The sequence below is a fragment of the Bubalus kerabau genome, chromosome 16, assembly GCF_029407905.1.
Source record: "Bubalus kerabau isolate K-KA32 ecotype Philippines breed swamp buffalo chromosome 16, PCC_UOA_SB_1v2, whole genome shotgun sequence".
NCBI classification, from domain to species: Eukaryota; Metazoa; Chordata; class Mammalia; order Artiodactyla; family Bovidae; genus Bubalus; species Bubalus kerabau.
Genome location: NC_073639.1, coordinates 19,433,790 through 19,456,296, shown reverse-complemented (window position 1 = coordinate 19,456,296; position 22,507 = coordinate 19,433,790). Strand labels below are relative to the sequence as shown.

Genomic DNA, 22,507 nt, shown 5'->3' with positions numbered 1-22,507 from the left:
GACACATGGATAGAACATAACCAAAAAGCAACATTATTTGAAGGCTTTTCCACTCAAAATGTGGTTCCTGGATCTGCGGTGTCTGCATCACCCGGAAGCTTGTGAGAAACGCAGAACCTTGGGCCAGACCCCAGATCTACTAAATTCGAATTCACACCGTAGCACAGATGATTCTTATGCATATTCAAGCTTGAGAACCACCACTTTAAGGAAAATATAAGGTAAGAAATAATTCTAAATCACAATGAGTATTAGATTGTCACTGAAACTAGCAAATTCTTGATGTTCAGAAGGACAGAACACAAAGAAGCAATACAGAGAACTCCCTAGAACAAGCGAAGTCAAAGATTTATGCCTTTTGCTCACTGTCAGAGGTCAGTCTGCCTGCTGCTTATTTGTTTCAGTTTAGGATAAGAACAACATGGATCTCCACTGTATATGAAGTAAGAAAGGAAGGCTCTGTCAATTCCGGTGATAAGGCATCCTTAACCCTGAGAACTCAGAACACTTCAGCATCACAACAGATTTGCACCAGACTTTAAAATCTTAGTCGCTCAGTCATGTCTGACTCTGCAACCCACGGACTATAGCCCGCCAGGCTCCTCTGTCCATGGGATTCTCCAGACAAGAATACTGGAGCAGGTGTTATTCCCTTTTCCAGGGGATCTTCCCGACCCAGGGACCGAACCCGGATCTCCTGCACTACAGGCAGATTCTTTACTGTCTGAACTACCAAGGAAGCCCAGAATTTAAAGTTTCTAACAATAATCAAGGATCCTAACAGGAAGCACTTGGAGCAGCTCTGGGAATATAGCGAGTCTGCCACCTGACTTGTTAAACTGTGTTCTGTGTCGACACAAAAAGGAAAGCAATCTGAAGAATTACAAAGTAAATATGTGAAAATATGCTTGATTTAATCTCAGTCAACTCTTCCCAAGAGGTTGGTTACATATATCTACTATAACCACTCTTTCAAACACTGAGATAAAATGTTCTAACACAGTACAGAATTGAGACTTAAGGAAACTAGGGGTCATTCCATTTAAGAGATGAGAACACTGAGACCCAGAGGTGGGACAGAAAAGCTCCACAGGCTTAGCAGCCACTCTGGGGTTGGTTAGAAGTTCTTTTGTTCTAAGGTGGGCTTTTAACCTTCTCTTTTTTTTTTTATTATTTTTTATTGGAGCATAGTTACTTTACAATGCTATGTCAGTTTCTATTGTGCACCAAAATGAATCAGGATACGTATACATAAATCCCCTCCCGTGTGGATTTTCTTCCCATTCAGGTCACCACGGTGCACTCAACAGAGTTCCCTCTGCTATACAGTATGTTCTCATTAGTAATCTATTTTACACATTGGTATCAATAGTGTTTATGGGTCAATCCCAATCTCCTAATTCACCCCACTCCCTCGTTGGCATCCATACATTTGTTCTCTACATCTGTGTCTCTATTTCAGCTTTGCAAATAGGATCATCTATACCATTTTTCTCGGAGAAGACAATGGCACCCCACTCCAGTACTCTTGCCTGGAGAATCCCAGGGGCAGCAGAGCCTGGTGGGCTGCCATCTGTGGGGTCGCACAGAGTCGGACACGACTGAAGCGACTTAGCAGCAGCAGCAGCATACCATTTTTCTAGATTCCACGGATATGGGTTAATTTACAATATTTGCTCTTCTCTTTTTGACTTTTTTCTTCACAGTATGATACTTTTGGTTGCTACTCACACATCATCCAAAGGATAGGAATTTTCATCGAATGTTCCAGAAAAGGTTGAAATTTCAAGGTAATTTTTCTCTATAAATACTTCATGTGACACATGACATTTTGCTTACTTAACAAAAGCTTGTAAAACTGGTCACCAGCCCTAAATACATTGTTTGTTTATTTTTTTTAATTGCTATCATACAGCAAAGGTTTTAAAAAAATGGTACAAGAGAGTTTTATAGAAATTCACTAGATACTTGGGTATTTTTAAAAGGCCTTCTCTGTCATCTGAAAATTATCTAAAGGACAGGAGTCTACTGTCTATACTTAAGAAGACAGAGCTTTTCTCCTGATACTATTATTTGGCAGCTGCATATTCCAAATGTAATGGCTCCTAGCAGTCCTTCTCAAGCCTATCTCAAGAAGCAGAGGCATGCAGAGAGAAGTTTAATTTGGATGGAGATTGATTCTTCCCTTCACACGTACTAAAGAGGGCTTTGAGGAAGTGCTATCTCAGCAACGTCAAATACTGCAAAGGCCTTAATGTCCCACACATCCACCCAAGGCCAGTTAAATACTATGTGTTTGAGAAAAACTAAAACTGAAGCTTTGGCTGTATCCTCAGGCCATTTCTAATACAGACATCAGAAGTTATTCATTCACAGAACCAACTGAATTCCTTTTGAGACTACATTTCAGGTTCAAATTAGTATTGACTGAATTAGCTATGGTTTCTGATGACTAATTTCTCATTTTCTTTTGAAATCTGAAATTTCAAAGTAAGATAATAAATTTAATTAAAATTTTATCTTCTGCTTTTTATTATGACAGGCAAGAATAAATGCATATTTGTGATCATTACAATTTCGCTCTAACTCTCCAGAGATGTTCATAGAGTGCCTGAGGTTATCTGCAAAGAATATAGTGTAACCTAACTAAGATTTCTCCATCAAACTCCTTACTGCATACAGAGGATAAGTCTGAATTCTCTAACTGAAAGCAGTTTCTTTACACTCAAATGTGTACACAATCACACATTCTACCTTAAAATATTTACTCAAAACTGCACTACAATAAGAGCAAACAATAGGTACTCAAAAAAAAAAATAAAATTTAATTGTTAAATCTGAATTGTGAAGAATATCAACAAAAAGAACCAGGCTGAGTAGTGAAGTTCCAAGCCATTGTTCCACCTGCAAATTCATTTAGTTTCTCTGGTGCCTCTCATGCAACTAAAGAAATCGTGGATTAATTGAGTGAATTCCCTTTAAAGTATGAGCCAATAATCTAGGATCAGCTAGAGTATGTATGCATGCTGAATCACCTCAGTCATGTCTGGTTCTTTGCAATCCTATGGACTGTAGCCCGCCAGGCTCCTCTGTCCATGGGATTCTCCAGGCAAGAATACTGGAGTAGGTTGCCGAGCCCTCCTCCAGGGGATTTTCCCAACCCAGGGATCAAAGCCATGTCTCCTGCAGCTCCTGCATTGCAGGCAGATTCTTTACCACTGAGCCACCAGAGAAGCTTCTTTCAGCTAGAATATAGGAAGGGTTATTACTGAGACAGTATGGAATTTAAGTATAGCTTCATGTGAAAGTAAGTCATTGATTTTTGCCTGAATACTGAATAAATCTATTTCCTTTCCCATCTTTACAGTCTCAAGCCAAGGCTCTCCAACTTTTAGGGCTGTTTTCACTTCTCATGTAAGGAGAAGTAAGGAAAGAAAATATCGTAATCATTAATTCATATGACATGTATTTACTGAGAATCTGCTATATAGAATAACCTGTTTAAATGGAAAAGCTTTTTATATTCTCTCCAAAGTACTAATTTTCAATCCTTAAATAGTGTAAGCAATATAACATCCACCTCTTTACCCTCTTCTCCCTCCTCTCTCCAAACCCCTACTCCCCAAACCCCTCTATCCCTCCCATAAACATTTTAGCACTTAATATTGCCTGGTTCTTTTCCCATTAGTGAACTACTCTGGGAATTTCTTCATCAATTGTTTTCCCTTTGTCTGGCAAGTTCTTAAGTGTGTCTCTGTTTGACTTGACTATTTCTCGCTGTTGTTCTAGGGTCTTTTATAATTTAACTCCATGTTAGTCTAGTGTGCGTATCTGAATCCCTCTCATGCCTGTATGCTTAGTCGCTCAGTCGTGTCTGACTGTGACCCCTGGACTGTAGCCCACCAGGCTCCTCTGTCTATGGGATTCTCCAGGCAAGAATACTGGAGTGGGTTGCCATGTCCTTCTCCAGGGGATCTTCTCCACCCAGGGACTGACCCCTTGTCTCCTTCCCAGGTGGCTCAGCAGGGAAGGAATGGCACTTATTGTTACAGTAATTTAGCATGAGTGACATAGCAAAGTGGTGAAGAGAGCTATTCCGGACCCAGACTGCCGAGGTTCTGCCCCTTTGGGATCTAGGGCAATTATCTAAATCAAACCACTCCTTAGTTTCCTCATCATAAGTTAGGAAAATGGTAATACCTGTTTAATGAATTGTGGAGAGGATTAAATAAATATATGCAAAATTTTAGGTATTCCATTTCTAGCAGAAATGGACCAAAGAAACTGAATATTATATGCCTCACTGATTACAAGTAGATACAAAAAGCAAGCTACTTGAGCATTTTGAAAAATAAACAAAAGCAGGAAAATTGTGAGAGGGAACTAAAATGGAAAGAGGTAAACCACAGGCGGTGACTTTTCATTTTCCCCTGTTTTCTTTCAGTTCAGATCTGAAGGAAGTTCTTATTTTTTGACATGAGCCAAAAAACTGTGGCAAGTTTAAAAGAATTTAAACCATATATGTATATTTTCAGAACATAATATAATTAAACTAGAATTCAATAACAGAAAAGTATCTAAAAAATACAAATATTAGGGAAATAGGTAACACACTCTTTATATAACCACTGGGCCAAAGAGGACATCACAAAAGTAATTAGAAAATAATTTGAATTATGAAAGTAAAGAATAATGACAAAATTTGTGGAATGTACCAATGATAGATGTACTTATAAAAATATATTATATTAATATTAGAAAAGTTTCAAATCTATGATCCAAGTTACCTTAGGAAACTAGAAAGAGTACATCCTAGTAAAACTAGTTTTCTAGTAAAATTAGAAAGACTACATTCTCCCATAAGGGAGGGAATAATACAAATTAAAGCAGAAATCAGTATGATTGAAAATTAAAACAATTGAAAAAAATTCAATAAATCCCAAAGATAAATAAAATTGATAAACTTATCCAGACTGACCAAGACAAAAGAGAGAAGCTATACATTAACAATATCAGGAATGGACGAGGAGGCATCACTACAAACCAGAACTTAAATAATATAGAGATATTCTGAATAATATGAAAATAAATGTAACAATTAAACAAGGTATTACTATATAGCAGAGTGAACTGTACTCAGTATATTGTAATAAACCATAATGGAAAAGAATCTGAAAAAGAACATATATGTGTATGTTATAACTGAATCACTCTGCTATACACCAGAAAGTAGCAAACATTTTAAATCAACTATAAAGTGTAATTATATAAAATTGAACAAATTGCTTGAACAAAAACTGCCAAATCTCACTCAAGAAGAAATGTATAAGCTGAGTAGTCCTGTACCTATTACAATACTTGGATTCATATTTAGAAGCTACAAACAAAACTCTAGGCTAGATGACTTTCCTGATGAGTGGTACTAAAAATTTGAAGAACAAATAATAAAAATCTATACAAACTCTTTGAGAAAACCAAAAATGGGGAAGAATTTCCAATTTCTTTTATGAGGCCAGCATTATCCCAGTGCAAAATCAAAGATGCTATAAGAAAAGAAAAATACAGAAAAACATGCTCTTGAAATTTGACTCAGAAAAAAATATCAATCAAAGCTTAGCTATAACAGATCTAATTCAACAGTATATAAAAGTAGTTCATTCTAGAATGAACCGGTATACAGAAGGGTTTATCTAGGAATGCAAACCTAGTTCAACATTCAAAAATTGAACACATATGATCATCTCAAAGATGCAAAAAAAGTACTTGACAAACATTCAACATCCAGAAAAAAGAAACTCTCATTCAGAAAATTGTTTAGTAAACAAACAAACGGAGAAGGCAATGGCACCCCACTCCAGTACTCTTGCGTGGAAAATCCCATGGATGGAGGAGCCTGGTGGGCTGCAGTCCATGGGGTCACTAAGAGTCGGACACGACTGAGCGACTTCACTTTCACTTTTCACTTTCATGCACTGGAGAAGGAAATGGCAACCCACTCCAGTGTTCTTGCCTGGAGAGTCCCAGGGACGGAGAGCCTGGTGGGCTGCCGTCTATGGGGTCGCACAGAGTCGGATACGACTGAAGCGACTTAGCAGCAGTAGCAGCAGCAGCAAACAAACAAACAAAAAACCCTCAGCAACTTAAGAATGAAAGAGAAGAACTTTGATTATGGAAATCTATAAAAGTGTTACAGTTACCATCATAACTACAAAATAAAAGACTCAGTACTTTGATGCAAAGATCAGGAATAAGGTAAGAATTTCCACTCTTACCTTTCCTCTTCAATTTCAATTTCACAGCAGAAGTCATAACTAAAGCAATAAGGCAAGGAAAAAACAAAAGACATACAGATTGGAAAGAAACAACTAACATTGTATCTATTTGCAGACAACATGATTGCCTGTGTAGAAAATAGCCAAAAATATCTACCAAAAAAGCTAGAAAAAATTTTATCGAAGTTGTGCAATATAAAGTCAATATATAAAAATCAATTGTCTACAAAATAGCTATGAAAATGGAAAAATAAACTTTTTAAAAGTACCATTTATTATAGGACCAAAAGCAAAAAGTTAGAAACAAAATCAAACAAAATATGTACAGAATCTTTATGCTATAATCTACAGAACACTGATAAAAGAAATAAGACAAAATCAAATGAAGATATATATGTGTGTGTGTGTGTGTGTGTGTTCATGGATTGAAAGTCTCATTATTGTTAAGATGTCAGTTTTTTCTAAACTGACCACTAGGGGCAGAGCTAGGCTCCTGACTGCAAGGTACATGGCTGTCACAAGTAAGAATACATTTTAAAAGTCTACAAGCAATAAATGCTGGAGAGGGTGTGGAGAAAAGGGAACCCTCTTACATTGTTGGTGGGAATGCAAACTAGTACAGCCACTATGGAGAACAGTGTGGAGATTCCTTAAAAAACTGGAAATAGAACTGCCTTATGATCCAGCAATCCCACTGCTGGGCATACACACTGAGGAAACCAGAAGGGAAAGAGACACGTGTACCCCAATGTTCATCGCAGCACTGTTTATAATAGCCAGGACATGGAAGCAACCTAGATGTCCATCAGCAGATGAATGGATAAGAAAGCTGTGGTACATATACACAATGGAGTATTACTCAGCCATTAAAAAGAATACATTTGAATCAGCTCTAATGAGGTGGATGAAACTGGAGCCTATTATACAGAGTGAAGTAAGCCAGAAAGAAAAACACCAATACAGTATACTAACGCATATATATGGAATTTAGAAAGATGGTAACAATAACCCTGTGTACGAGACAGCAAAAGAGACACTGATGTATAGAACAGTCTTTTGGACTCTGTGGGAGAGGGAGAGGGTGGGAAGATTTGGGAGAATGGCAGTGAAACATATATAATATCATGTATGAAATGAGTTGCCAGTCCAGGTTCGATGCACGATACTGGATGCTTGGGGCTGGTGCACTGGGACGACCCAGAGGGATGGTATGGGGAGGGAGGAGGGAGGAGGGTTTGGGATGGGGAACACATGTATACCTGTGGCGGATTCATTTAGATATTTGGCAAAACTAATACAATTTTGTAAAGTTTAAAAATAAAATTAAAAAAAAAAAAAAAAAAAAAGAAAGGCAACTGGACTCGCGACTGATGTGACTGCAACCTGGTGCTCAATGGCCTAAATTCATGCTACCAGTAACTCAGAAACCAGTGTTCAATCAAGCAGCAAACACTGTCAGAGGTCCAGTCCCTTGTTGAGCTGTTTGGTAAACAGAGTAGAGGGTAAAAGGAAAGAGCCATTAATATACAATGTGGCTGGGCTCTCACTGGCACCGTGTTCAGCGTCACCTTATATACTAATGAATGGGCAACAAGGAACAGTGCCTGAACACAACACACAACAAAACAGAAAGCAAAGTGGGTAAGATAATTATCTCAACAGATAACCTGCGACTGCTTCATGGAGGAGATGCTATTTGGCCAGACTTTAAAGAGATTTATACACCAGAAAGGTGGGTACAGATAAAAGGAAAGGGAGGCAGGGAAGAGGGAGGTAAAATGAGAGAAAATAAGGAAGAAAAATACCGCAAGTGGAGGCGGTGCGAACAAAGACCTAAAGCTACAAATGTAGAATATGCATAAATAACAGGAAATTAGCTGGTCGGATGGGAGCAGAGTGCATGGAGCAGCAACAGGAAGTGGGTACACTATCACTGAACGAAATCATCCACAGGGAGGCAGAACCCCTTGTTTCCAATGTCAGACATGGTGCTTGTAACCCCGAAGATAGGGCAATCAGGGTTACCTACTTCCTGCCCTGTTAGTTCTCTGCCTCACTCTAAACAAATAGTAACTGAGCAACTCTTATCCCTATTATTAAACAAACAATAAATGAGCAACACAGAGGCAAAGTACTGTGAGTAATTCAGAAGCAATATGTCACTGTACCCTTAAGTGGGATTTACAATCTGGACAGCAGAATCCAAAATACTCACAATAAAAAAAAAACAAAACAAAACAAACAAACAAAAAAAAAAACAAGCAACAAATAGCTCAGGTAAAAGGAGTAATGAATCTGCCTTCTAGTCTTTGCCTTCAAGGTACAGAATCAATAAGCAATTTCTGAATCTATGGTATTGGCAATATTCTGTGCTAGATAGTAAATGTACATTCTCAACCCTAGTTTTGTTCCTTTTCACTTTTTCTCTTTTTTCCCTTCTTTCTAGAACTGAATATATCTAGTCAGTGTGTAAGTCAAGAGACAAATGCAAAAGAAACCACACTGTAGAATGGATATTTTAAAAAGGACATCTTAAAATACCTGTTTTATTAATGGGTAAACTGAGATTGAGAACACTTTGAAAATTTGCCCAGGGTCAGACAGAATGAGTTAGGGAGAAGGGATTTAACTCGAATCTGAACACTTTAAAAATCCATTGTTTTTATGCTGAGCAAAATACAGTTCCTGAAAACAATTTAAAGAAATTAAAAGAATTGTCATTTAGTTGCTAAAATTCCTTCTGAAAAAGGAAACAGTAAAGTTCACTTTCATGCCAGAAAGCATGTTCCCCAGGCACCAGCTCATTCTAAAATAGGTGATTATTCAATCTGGCTGTAATATTACCCTCTCTGTTTTCCTCCCTGTTTTATGTTTTCATGTTAATCATTTTACTTTCTTTTCTTTTTTTAAGCCATATTCAATTAAGATTTGTAATTAGGTTTCAAATTTGAAACACATCTCTAGTAGAAAGCAAACGACAGAGAGTAGTAATTAAGGGACAGCTGTCTCATCTTTCTGGGGATGAAACAAGGCTTTTTTGTTTCTAAGTTATAAATACTAGGGAAGTTTTCAAGATTTTCTTAAACAAATAGTTAACTGAGTAGTCAACTGAATTGAAAGATACTGAATTGATCTAAAAAAGTCAGTGTTCTTTCCGACACATGCTGAGAATCTTTCTTCTGGGATAAGCTTAGGTTAACTCTAACACTATGAACTTTTATTGCTGCAAATACAGAATCTCCACATTTTATACAAAACCAAATCATTTCTTTAGATTCTAAAGTAGGCACTAACCCAAGATATCTTCCTCTTTTTTAAAATTATGTGACTTTTACAAATAAAGGAGAATAAGTGCTTTCAGTGAAGAGGAATAAGATTCAGAGCAGCTAAGATGCAGATACTATTTTTTGTGTGTGGTTTTCCTTTGATTTAAGAGAACAAATATTACTAACATTAACATTGAAAATTACTTCAGTTCAGTTCAGTCTCTCAGTCGTGTCCGACTCCTTGTGACCCCATGAACTGCAGCACATCAGGCCTCCCTGTCCATCACCAACTCCCGGAGTTCACCCAAACTCATGTCCATCGAGTCAGTGATGCCATCCAGCCATCTCATCCTCTGTCGTCCCCTTCTCCTCCTGCCCCCAATCCCTCCCAGCATTAGAGTCTTTTCCAATGAGTCAACTCTTCGCATGAGGTGGCCCAAGTACTGGAGTTTCAGCTTTAGCATCATTCCTTCCAAAGAACACCCAGGACTGATCTCCTTCAGAACGGACTGGCTGGATCTCCTTGCAGTCCAAGGGACTCTCAAGAGTCTTCTCCAACACCACAGTCAAAAGCATCAATTCTTCGGCGCTCAGCTTTCTTCACAGTCCAACTCTCACATCCATACATGACCACTGGAAAAACCATAGCCTTGACTAGATGGAGCTTTGTTGGCAAAGTAATGTCTCTGCTTTTCAATATGCTATCTAGGTTGGTCATAACTTGCTTTCCAAGGAGTAAGTGTCTTTTAATTTCATGGCTGCAATCACCATCTGCAGTGATTTTGGAGCCCCAAAAAATAAAGTCTGACACTGTTTCCACCGTTTCCCCATCTATTTGCCATGAAGTGATGGGACCAGATGCCATGATCTTCGTTTTCTGAATGTTGAGCTTTAAGTCAACTTTTTAACCCTCCTCTTTCACTTTCATCAAGAGGCTTTTTAGTTCCTCTTCACTTTCTGCCATAAGGGTGGATTACTTAGTAAGCTTGTACTCTAGTATTCCTTATTGGTACTTTCAGGTATTATTTTTACATGCAAAGTATAATCAGGATTTGAAGCAATTAACCATATTATTCAGGTCAAGAAAAGTCTTCTGCCTGAAAAGCTAAACCACTGAAGCAAACAGTTTGACTTTTTTTTTTTTCTGGCTTGAATTATCCAGATTGTAGAAAATTATTAAACACAACTTAATGTGCAAATCCATAAAACAGGTCAAGTTACCTAAAAGCAGGCCAGCCTCAGGAGGATAAGGAACCCCTTAAAATACGTATTTCTAAGACAGAAACTTCTAAAACAGTTCCTAATGTAAACCTGGAAATAATGGTTAAGTTATAGCAAGTTCACTAAAGGTGCACACACATACACAAACACATTCATGTACGTGTATACTACAGAACTTCCCAGAACCTATGTTGATGCGTGTTTAAAGCTCTTAAGAGTGGTACAGTATTCAGAAATTTTCAAACCTTTTTGATCCCAAACCATTTTATATAGAACAGATCATGGAACTAGTACTGGGACTCACTGAGAACCTTATTGCACAGTCATAAGCCTTTCACGCTGTCCACTGGCAGGAGATGTAGGAGGGTGGGGCTGGGTGGTAGATTTGAAAGCTTCTATTAATACACCCAGGGGACCAGAAGAAAGACCAAATGACATAGGACAGAAATCCCAAGGGCAAAAAGTGGCCGAGCAAAGCTGGTTTGAAGACGCTTCTACCATAACCACTAAGACCCTATGGGACTAGGCTGATTGCCATGTTCATGTTCATTCATTTCCTTTCTCTTTGGCTGCACCACAGGGGATGTGGGATCTCAGTTCCCTGAGGAGGGAGCAAACCTGTATCTCCTGCGCTGGAAGCATGGAGTCATAACCACTGGGTCATCAGGGAAATCTCCATCTCATTTTTCAACACAGCTTCATCTTCTGCTTCTCTCCACCTCTGTGATCTTCCTTAATCTCTGTCAGTTATGTTCTTTATTCGCTGCTATTCTTTCTACCTGGGACTCTTTCCTTTATACTTCAGCTCTTAGCTTAACATCTTCCACAGAAACAGCCTCTGTTTAGTCCATCTGTAATAGATTCCTCTCTTCTTTCCCAGTATTTTCCCTACAGAATTTCTCTTCATAACATTTATCACAGTTTTTATTTACATATTGATATTTGTTTATTTATTTCATGTCATGTTCACAGGACTATAAGCACCATGAAGGCAGGAATAGACTATGCCTGTTTTGTCCAAATTTATGATCACCAGATACCTCATAGGTGAGTGTTTGCCATATAGCAGGCCTTTTATAAATATGTCAATTTAATAATAAATAATAATAATTAATTCCTTCACATATCTCCCTGAGTGAAAGTTGCTCAGTCGTGTCTGACTCTTTGCTTACCCCATGGTCTATACACTCCATGGAATTCTCCAGGCCAGAATACTGGAGTGGGTATCCTTTCCCTTCTCCAGGGGATCTTCCCAACCCAGGTCTCCTGCACTGCAGGCAGATTCTTTACCAGCTGAGCCACAAGGGAAGCCCATGTCTCCCTTGGCCTGGCATAACTGAAATCCTCAAAATTGATTTAATGTATACATAGCAATAAGTTCCTCTCTAGGATATAATCATCTAAAATATGCAGTCACACACATTCTAAAACATCAAACTTGCATTTTTGTGAAATATTTTTATAATGGGGGCTGTAGGTTTGACTAAATCATCAATCTAAATCAATATTATGGGTGATTATTGAGAATCACACTCATACCTGCTTTCTTGTATTCTTCAAATACTTCTACTCTTTTATTACTGCCTTGCTGATTTCAGAGCTCTGCAAAGAACAAAAAGACAAATGTTAGGATTTGGTGTTTCACCAGGAACTCCTCTTTAAAAAAAAAAAAGTTACTGGAGTATAGTTGCTTTACAATGCTGTGTTAATGTCTGCTATACGGCAAAGTGAATCAGATATTCATATACACATATCCCCTCCGTTTTTTGGATTTCCTTCCCACTTTGGTCACCACAGAGCACTGAGTATATTTCCTGTGCTATACAGTAGGTTCTCATTCATTATCTGTTTTATACATAGTATCAATAATGCATATATGTAAATCCCAATCTCTCAATTCATCCCAGGCCTTCCTTCCCCCTTTGATGTCCATACGTTTGTTCTCTACATCTGTGTCTCTATTTCTGCTTTGCAAATAGCTTCATCTATAGGAATGCCTCTTTCCTAGGTAAAATATTTAATTTGCTTGTAATGTCCATTCTTCCAAACTTGAGGACTTATGATCACAAGATTCATGGAATACAGCTATTTCTTATTTGTATTCAACTTAATCTGCTTTGTTCAGCTCACAGAGGTCTATAGGAAAGAATTCTAGCTGACTCATTTATTTGCTTACATGCGCCAAGCACTATTCTAAGTTTTTGGATCAACTCATTTATTCCTCATAACTACTGGGCAGGCAAGGGTTAACTCAGCAGGCTTGAGTTACTGAAATGCTACCCTTTCTAAGGAAAGGCCTTCTTCAGAACTGGCCTTAGTCCAGCTCCTGGAAGATAATCTCTGAGCTCTTGGAATAGGCTGACCGATAAGAGAGTCTCCATACGTGTTTCTGCTGCTCCAGGTGGGCCAGATATATTTATGGTGAACACCTGTTTTTGCTTGAAGAGGAGTGGCTGAAATCTGAATAGTGAGGTCAGTCATCTGGTGCTGCAAGCTTCTGTGACTGACCTCTAATAAAGCTCTAGACACCAGAGGTCAGCTGAGCTTCCCTGGCTGACCACATGTGACCACTTCACACATGTGGTCACACATGGTGGCTGAGAGAATTAAGGACATCCCCATGTGCCCTTAGGGGCTTCCCAGGTGACTCAGTGGTAAAGAATCTGCTTGCCAGTGCAGGAGGCAAAGGAGACATGGGTTTGATCCCTGAGTCAGGAAGATCCTCTGGAGTCGGACATGGTGACCTGCTCCAGTATTCTTGCCTGGAGAATCGCACGGACAGAGAAGCCTGGTGGGCTACAGACCAGGGGATCGCAAAGAGTCAGACACAACTGAGCACGCACACACGCAGGTGCCCTTCAGACATACAACACGTCCTAGAACTAACACCAAAAAGGATGTCATTTTCATCATAGGGGATTCAAACGCAGAAGCAGGAAGTCAACAGATACTCAGAATAACAAGGCAAGTTTGGCCTTAGAATACAAAATTAAGAAGGGCAAAGGCTAACAGGGTTTTGTCAAGAGAACATGCTGGTCATAGCGAACACCTTCTTTCAACAACACAAGAGACGGCTCTACACAAGGACATTACAGATGGTCAATACCAATATCAGATTATGTTCTTTACAGCCAAGATGAAGATGAAGAAGCTCTCTACAGTCAGTAAAAACAAGACCTGGAACTTATTGTGGCTCAGATCATCAGCTCCTAATTGCAAAAATTCAGGCTTAAATTGAAGAAAGTAGGGAAAACTACCAGGCCATTTAGGTATGATGTAAATCAAATCCCTTATGATTAGACAGTGGGGGTGATGAATAGATTCAAGGAACTAGATGTGGTAGACAGAGTGCCTGAAGAACTATGGATAGAGGTTGGTAACATTGTACAGGAGGCAGAGAAACCATTCCAAAGAAAAAGAAATGCAAGAAGGCCAAGCTTAACATATAGCTGAGGAAAGAAGAGAAGCAAAAAGCAAGGGAGAAAGGGAAAGATATACCCAATTGAATGTAGAGTAACAGAGAATAGCAAGGAGAGATAAGAAGGCCTTTTCAAATGAACAATGCAAAGCAACAGAGAAGTGAAACAAAATGGGAAAGACTAGAAACCTATTCAAGAAAACTGGAGACATCAAGGGAACATTTTGTGCAAGGATGGGCATGATAAAGGACAGAAACAGTAACAACCTCTTCTCTATCAGAAGAAGAGATTAAGAGGTGGCAAGGATACACAGAAGAACTAAACAAAAATGGTCAAAGTGAATAAGCTACACATACACACATATCCCTTCATTTCTGGATTTCTTTCCCATTAAGGTGACCACAGAGCATTGATTAGAGTTCCTTATGTGATACAGTAGGTTTTCATTGGTTATCTATCATATACATAGTATCAGTAGTGTATATATGCCAATACCAATCTATAACTGTGTGTATAACAGCTTTTCTAAATCTTGCTGCTGCTGCTGCTGCTGCTAAGTCGCTTCAGTCGTGTCTGACTCTGTGCAACCCCATAGACGGCAGCCACCCCGGGAACCCTTCTAACAAATAATTGAGGCTAAGGGTGGCCTTTGGGATCCCCAACAAACCACCCTGTGAGATACTATTACCCGTATAATATAGACAGTGAAGTGAAGTGAAGTGAAAGTCGTTCTGTCATGTCTGGCTCTTTGCAATCCCATGGACTATATAGTCCACCAGGCTCCTCTGTCCATGGAGTTCTCCAGGAAAGAATACTGGAGTGGTTAGCCATCCTTCTCCAGGGGATCTTCCTGGGGATTGAACCTGGGACTCCTGCACTGCAGCCAGATTCTTTACCGACTGAGCCACCAGGGAAGGAACTGGCAAAGAAAGAACTGGACAATGAATTCTGAGGTAACCCAGAATCCCACAGCTAGTTTAAGTGTCGGTATTTAAATTTGAATCCAATCATCTGGTTTAGGCATTTTACCACCACTATGACATGTGGTTTATCAAAATATTTATTATGTGCTGTTCAATACATGTATCAAAAAATGCCACCTGGTTCTTTTTTTATTTCGTTATCAAGGATGATAATTTTCAAATTGTAAATGGACCATCAATTACCAAATTTCATTTTGTCTGTCAACAAAAGAGCAATAACTTTTATTGAGTTAAAGTTTTACTTTCTGCTGTATTTTATTCAAAACAAACTTTCTCCCAGTCATGTCAACAATGCAGATGTGATGTTAAGATTTTCTCACTCTCATCCTCATATATTTCTTTCTATATGGTTTTTAATACAGGGGAATGAAAACTACAGAGTTAGCTTTAAATCAAACACCAGGTTTTGTTTAATTTGGGGAAAACAAAACACCTTATCATGGTTTTTCTTAAGATTTATAATATTTTGAGTCTAAGAGATCCAGAATTGCCTTGAAGTGTTAGAAAAAATAGTTTCACAACAGGAGAAAGCATGAGACTAATCAGTTGCTATTCATTTTGATGTTTGGCAAAACTAATAGAATTATGTAAAGTTTAAAAATAAAATAAAATTAATTAAAAAAATAAAGAAAATGTAAACCATCTACTGATTTCTAAACACAATGGATTAAAATAATATGCCAGTTATGTACAAAAGTCATGAGTTCCCTATATTAAGCTTTTTTCAGGTAGACTCTGCAAAAAACACTTTGGTCTAGTTAATCATTTTCATTAGGTGTGTGAAGTAGCTTTATTCATTCAACTTATTCTAACACTGGAAAAAAAACATAATTCTTTATCTTATCTTTTAAATTATCTTATCTTTTTAAATTCACCCTGAACTAAGCACTGGACACTGTTGTACACATATGGATCCCAGTGTCTTGTTCTTATCACTCAGGCTGCACATCTCTTGATTTTCTGAGGTGTCACGACAATCACAAAAGGAGTCAACCTTGCAGTGTGGATGTTCAGAGGCCAGTGTGGTCTCAGAGTGTCCAAACAGTCCTTAAAATAACTTCCAAAAGTACAAGTAAAGAACGCAGGGGAAAGGCAATCCCTCACATAGTGATGATGAAATACACGGAATGTAACTGGATAACTGTGAAAGTGCAAAGAATAAACATTTATGATGCAGAAGTATCAATGGTGTTATGTGAGCCTGAGTCTTTCATACTTGTTTTTTCCCCTTTATCTTGTTATTTATTACTTCTCAGCCCCCATCACAAAACAAGAACTAATTTACCCAAACCCACCAAGGTGTTGGGTTGTCTTAAATAAATATCCCACACAGTGAATGCAAACAAAAGCCCTATTTAACACTTATCATTGCCTTCACAATAAATGATCAAGTAGAATACTGGCCTTAATTAGGACATAAAGTTTTCTTTAGAAAATAGAAAATTATATCTTAGACAACTTCAATAATATTCAACTAAATTGAATATTATTGATTAGCAATAAACCAGGCAATATTTTAAAAATGGAGTAGCCTCTATTGCGCTCTACCTTATGCTTCTTGGGTTCCTATATCCATCCCCTGTGGCCCTAAATGGGGCAGACTCTCATGACTCACATTTTCCCTCTACTCAGGAGTTCTGGTGTGATGGGGATATAGCCATAGTCAGAGCCGGATAGCTGCCTTTTCCACATGACCCCATGAAAGCACGCTGGGCTTGAGATGCCTTGTTGTTGATCTCAGACAGCTGGTGACTCCAGGTCAACAGTCTCATCAGTGAGAGGTTTGGGGACGCTATGCCAAAGGCAAGGGCCACGTGGGGTGGCGTTTAGAAAGGACTAGGAAGAGATGACATATATGTCAGGATGTTGTATAGTATGGAGATCCTCTCTGCTTCTGAAAAAACTCAAGCATTTGTCCCCTAAAAGATCCAGCAGTTAAAACCTGTTTCACAGATATTATATGTAACATACACACATATATATACACATAGTAAAATTACTAGAATCTGTCTCTGAAATAGATGCGAAAATTTAACCCTATCTCAAAAGTAGACTTTTTAAAAATTAAATTTTAAATAAAGGATAATCACTTTGCAATACTGTGCCTCCCTCTTAAGCCTTCCTCCCACCTCCCACCCCTCTGGGTTGTCGCAGAGCATTGGATTTGAGCTCTGTGCATCGTACAGCAAATTCCCACTGGCTATACAACTAAAAGCAGACTTTTAAAATCTTACTTTTGGTCTTCAATTTCCACCCCTTACTGTAAAAACAAAATAGGATTTACAATAGCTAAAAATGAGATTATGCTCAAGTGCTGACAATCATCACATCAACTAAAAGACTACAATTTTCTACAGGAATTTAGAAAATGACTTAAGAAAAGTCTCAGGATACAAGATAAATTTGCAATAACAACTTCAATATAACAGCAACAAACAGAAAGTAAAATTTTTAAAATAAATAAATGCAACGCCCAGTGGCATCAACCATCCTGACTCACTACAGCAGTAGCAACAAAACCCACAAAGTACTTATGAATAACTCTGTAAAAAAAAATTATTAAAAGCTATAAAGGAAATAAGGAACTATAACACATGCACGAGTGGGAAAGTACTTACAACAAAAATATCACTACTCCTGAAATTTATATTTTTAGCTCAATTCAAATCAAAATTCTAGTAGGGGTAATTTTAGAGTCTGTCAAAACTTTCTAAAGTTTACTTGAAGAAAGAGTCATGGATCATAAAGAAAATTTTGAATATAAATATTAATGAGATGTTTTGTTCTAGCTAATGATAAAATACACTGTTGTGACACAAGATTTAACATAGTACAGAACTGGCTTAGAAATTGACATATAAGGCACCCCAGAAACATCCTATGTTATGCATTTATTCACCATATATTTAATACCTATCATATGCCAAGCCCTGTGCTAGTTATTGAAGGGAAAACACAATTCCTGCCCTCAGAAAATTTGAAGGGGGAAAAACTAGCTATTTTCATTTTGATAGAAATTGATACAAATGGGCATAGGACTTTATGAATGCATATAGAAAAGAAATCTAAATTCAGGGTATCATAAAATGGACACCACTAATTAATGAAAAAGAAATTGTTTAATAAGTAATGTTGAGATAATTGCCTATCTTTTGAAACAAAAATCTAATATGTCTCATTAGATATAGATATAAATTGCAAACACTTTATGGAACTAAATACAAGTGAAATGCAACATAAAAAATAAATTAAATGGAATTGATTATTTATATGTCTTTTTGACGAGGGCAAGTCTACTTCTGAAGTATATAAGTGCTAAAAGAAATTAGAAAGAATAAGACAGGTTGATTGGACTATGTAAAAAAACTTCCCTAGGTAAAAAACATAAAAAGAAAAAATTAAAAAGCAAAGCAGATGTGAAATTATTTGCAGCAATTACAATACATCAAAATCTATTTTATATAAATACTAAATACCAAAATCAAAATGAAGAAAGAGCTCATTAATGAACATATGGGAAAATGTTCAACTTCATTAGTACTCAAGGAAATAACCATTAAAACAATGATCGACAATATTTCATCTAACAAATTGGCAATGAAGAGAAAATGTTCATCTATGGTACCATTTTGAAATTGTTTTGAATGCCACTTTTCTAAAACCTTTAAGAGCTCTAAAAGTATTCCTATCCTGTTGCAGAAAATCTTGAAAGAATTCTCACTATATAAAATTCATACAAGATGCTCATATCAGGCACACTCTATTTGAATATCCACTAATCCATAGCACCATTTAGATAACTGCTAGACAAATATTCATCATCCTGTCACAGGTACCATACCCAGTTCAGAGGAGGCATGCAAGAAATGTCTTGAATATTGAATAGATGAACTAATGGGCTTATTTATTCATCATTAAAATAAATAAAAGTGGGGCACTGGCTTCCTAAAAAAAGTTTTCCCAGTCTTTGATCTCAGTTCAGTTCAGTCAGTTGTGTCTGACTCTTTATGACCCCATGGACTGCAGCATGCCAGGCCTCCTTGTCCATCACCAACTCCCAGAATTTACTCAAACATATCCATTGAGTCAATGATGCCGTCCAACCATCTCATCCTCTGTTGTCCCCTTCTCCTCCCACCTTCAATCTTTCCCAGCATCAGGGTCTTTTCAAGTGACTCAGTTCTTCACAACAGGTGACCAAAGTATTGGAGTTTCAGCTACAACATCAGTCCTTCCAATGAATATTCAGGACTGATTTCCTTTAGGATTGACTGGTTGGATCTCCTTGTAGTCCAAGAGACTCTCAAGAGTCTTCTCCAACACCACAGTTCAAAAGCATCAACTCTTCAGTACTCATCTTTCTTTATAGGCCAACTCTCACATTCATACATGACTACTGAAAAAACCATAGCTTTGACTAGACGGACCTTTGTTGGCAAAATAATGTCTCTGCTTTTTAATATGCTGTCTATGTTGGTCATAACTTTTCTTCCAAGTAGCAAATGTCTTTAAATTTCATGGCTGCAGTCACCATTTGCAGTAATTTTGGAGCCCCAAAAAAAGTCTGTCACTGTTTCCACTGTTTCCCCATCTATTTCCCATGAAGTGATGGGACCAGTGCAGTTGTGCAGTACTTTGAGCATTCTTTGGCATTGCCTTTCTTTGGGATTGGAATGAAAACTGAGCTTTTCTGGTCCTGTGGTCACTGCTGAATTTTCCAAATTTGCTGGCATATTGAGTGCAGCACTTTCATAGCCTCATCTTTTCGGATTTGAAAGAGCTCAACTGGAATTCCATCACCTCCACTAGCTTTGTTTATAGTGATGCTTCCTAAGGCTTACTTGACTTCACATTCCAGAATGTCTGGCTCTAGGTGAGTGATCACACCATGGTGATTATCTGGGTCATGAAGCTCTTTTTTGTACAATTCTTTTGTGTATTCTTGCCATCGCTTCTTAATATCTTCTGCTTCTGTTAGGTCCATACCATTTCTGTCCTGTATTGTGCCCATCTTTGCATGAAATGTTCCCTTGGTATCTCTAATTTTCTTGAAGAGATCTCTGCTACTGCTACTGCTAAGTCACTTCAGTCATGTCCAACTTTGTGTGACCCCATAGATGGCAGCCCACCAGGCTCCCCCATCCCTGGGATTCTCCAGGCAAGAACACTGGAGTGAGTTGCCATTTCCTTCTCCAATGCATGAAAGTGAAAAGTGAAAGTGAAGTCGCTCAGTCGTATCCGACTCTTAGCGACCCCATGGACTGCAGCCCACCAGGCTCCTCCATCCATGGGATTTTCCAGGCAAGAGTACTGGAGTGGGGTGCCATTGCCTTCTCTGGAAGAGATCTCTAGTCTCTCATTCTATTGTTTTCCTCTACTTCTTTGCACTGATCACTGAGGAAGGCTTTCTTATCTCTTCTTGCTATTCTTCAGAACTCTATACTCAAATGGGTATATCTTTCCTTTTCTCCTTTGCTTTTCGCTTCTCTTCTTTTCATAGCTATTTGTAAGGCCTCCTCAGACAGCCACTTTGCTTTTTTGCATTTCTTTTTCTTGGCCATGGTCTTGATCCCTGTCTCCTGTACAATGTCACAAACCTCCGTCCATAGTTCTTCAGGAATTCTGTCTATCAGATCTAATCCCTTGAATCTGTTTCTAACGTCCACTGTATAATCATAAGGGATTTGATTTAGGTCATACCTGGATGGTCTAGTGGTTTTCCCTACTTTCTTCAATTTAGGTCTGAATTTGGCAATAAAGAGGTCATGATCTGAGCCACAGATCATGAGTCAGTTTCTAGTCTTCTTTTGCTGACTGTATCAAGCTTCTCCATCTTTGGCTGGAAAGAATACAGTCAATCTGATTTCAGTATTGACCATCTGGTGATGTCCATGTGTAGAGTCTTCTCTTGCGTTGTTGGAAAAGGGTGTTTGCTATGACCAGTGTGTTCTCTTGGCAAAACTCTATTAGCCTTTGCCCTGCTTCATTCTGTATTCCAAGGCCAAATTTGCCTGTTACTCAACGTCTTTGATCTAGTAATTCTAATTCTGAGTTTCTATCTAGGGAAATAATCCTAAATGAGGGGTGGTGGTGGGGAGAAAAGGTGTATATATAAAGAATTACCACAATAGATAAAAGTTAGAAATTGCCTAAATATTCAAGTATAGAGGAATCTTTGAAACTATTGCGTTATTTTAATTTGGTGAAATAGTATGTCACGATTAAAAAGAAGAGTTTAGAATTCAGGTTTAGAAAGACATGCAAAATATTAAAAGTGAAAAGCAAGTTTTAAAGTTATATATCTCGTATATCAGTGGTACTCAAACTTTTTTGGCAGCAGGGGCTGGTTTCATGGGACACAATTTTTCCATGAACTAGGGGGTGGGGGACTGAAGCTGAAGTTCCAATACTTTGACCATCTGATGCAAACAGCCAATTCATTGTAAAAGACCCTAATGCTGGGAAAGATTGAGGGCAAATGGAGAAGAGGGTGTCAGAGGATGAGATGGCTAGATGGCATAACTGACACAATGGATATGAACGTGGGCAAACTCCAGGAGATGGTGAGGGACAGGGAGGCCTGTCATGCTCCATCCATGGGGTCACGAAGAGTCAGACACGATTGGGCAACTGAACAGCAACAGGTGGTGAGGGATGGTTTGGGATGATTTAAGTGCCTTACATGTATTGTGTACTTTGTTTCCAGTATTATTACATCAGCCCCACCTCAGATTATCAGACATTAGATCCTGGAGACTGGGAACCCCTGTACAGGTACACTGTAGTAGGTAAGACTCAGCATAAAATCCTATCTTCATTAACGGCATCTCCATGAACAATTTAAACTCTTCAAGTCTCAGTTTCCTTATTTATAAAATGGGGCAGTAGTTACAATATTGTCTATTTAAAAGACTTTTATTTTTAATTGAATTCAAATTAGATAATTCAAATAGTGTTAATATCAAATATTATATAACACATATTCAGTAATCACAGATATAGCTTTTATTTGAAGTATTAAACAAAACTAAAACATATGCACACCAGAAAGTCCATATGCTAATACATCAATACATTGGCAGCAATTACTGTGTGATGGATTTGGCTGCTCACTACCTTTGGAACATCTCTCCTACATTTGGGAAATTTCCACATTACATGTTTACACATCACAATGATGGATGCCCCCAAACCCACTTTGACGTCTTCTTTACATGTTACGAGTCTAAGTAATCCATGAATGGATAGATACTTGGTGAGAATGCTAGGGTGAAAGCCTGTTATGAAGGCTTTTCTGATAACACACCCTTGTACAAGCCTTCCATTTTTAAATTTATTTTTAAACA

At 38.1% G+C, this 22,507-nt stretch overlaps 1 protein-coding gene and 1 long non-coding RNA gene across 8 annotated transcripts in view; one reads left to right on the top strand and one right to left on the bottom strand.

Moving 5' to 3' along the window:
* Positions 1-22,507, bottom strand: part of INPP4B (inositol polyphosphate-4-phosphatase type II B) — an 855,034-nt gene that overhangs the window by 440,798 nt on the left and 391,729 nt on the right. For all 7 annotated transcript variants that reach the window (XM_055550389.1, XM_055550387.1, XM_055550386.1 and 4 more), the window contains one exon: positions 12,299-12,361. The gene's annotated coding sequence lies outside the window, so the exon portion shown is untranslated. The remainder of the gene's footprint in view (positions 1-12,298; positions 12,362-22,507) is intronic.
* The window catches only part of LOC129630097 (uncharacterized), a 48,177-nt gene that overhangs the window by 9,651 nt on the left and 16,019 nt on the right, over positions 1-22,507 (top strand). Inside the window, exon 2 of the long non-coding RNA XR_008703521.1 lies at positions 1,707-1,790. This is a non-coding gene — a long non-coding RNA (uncharacterized LOC129630097). The remainder of the gene's footprint in view (positions 1-1,706; positions 1,791-22,507) is intronic.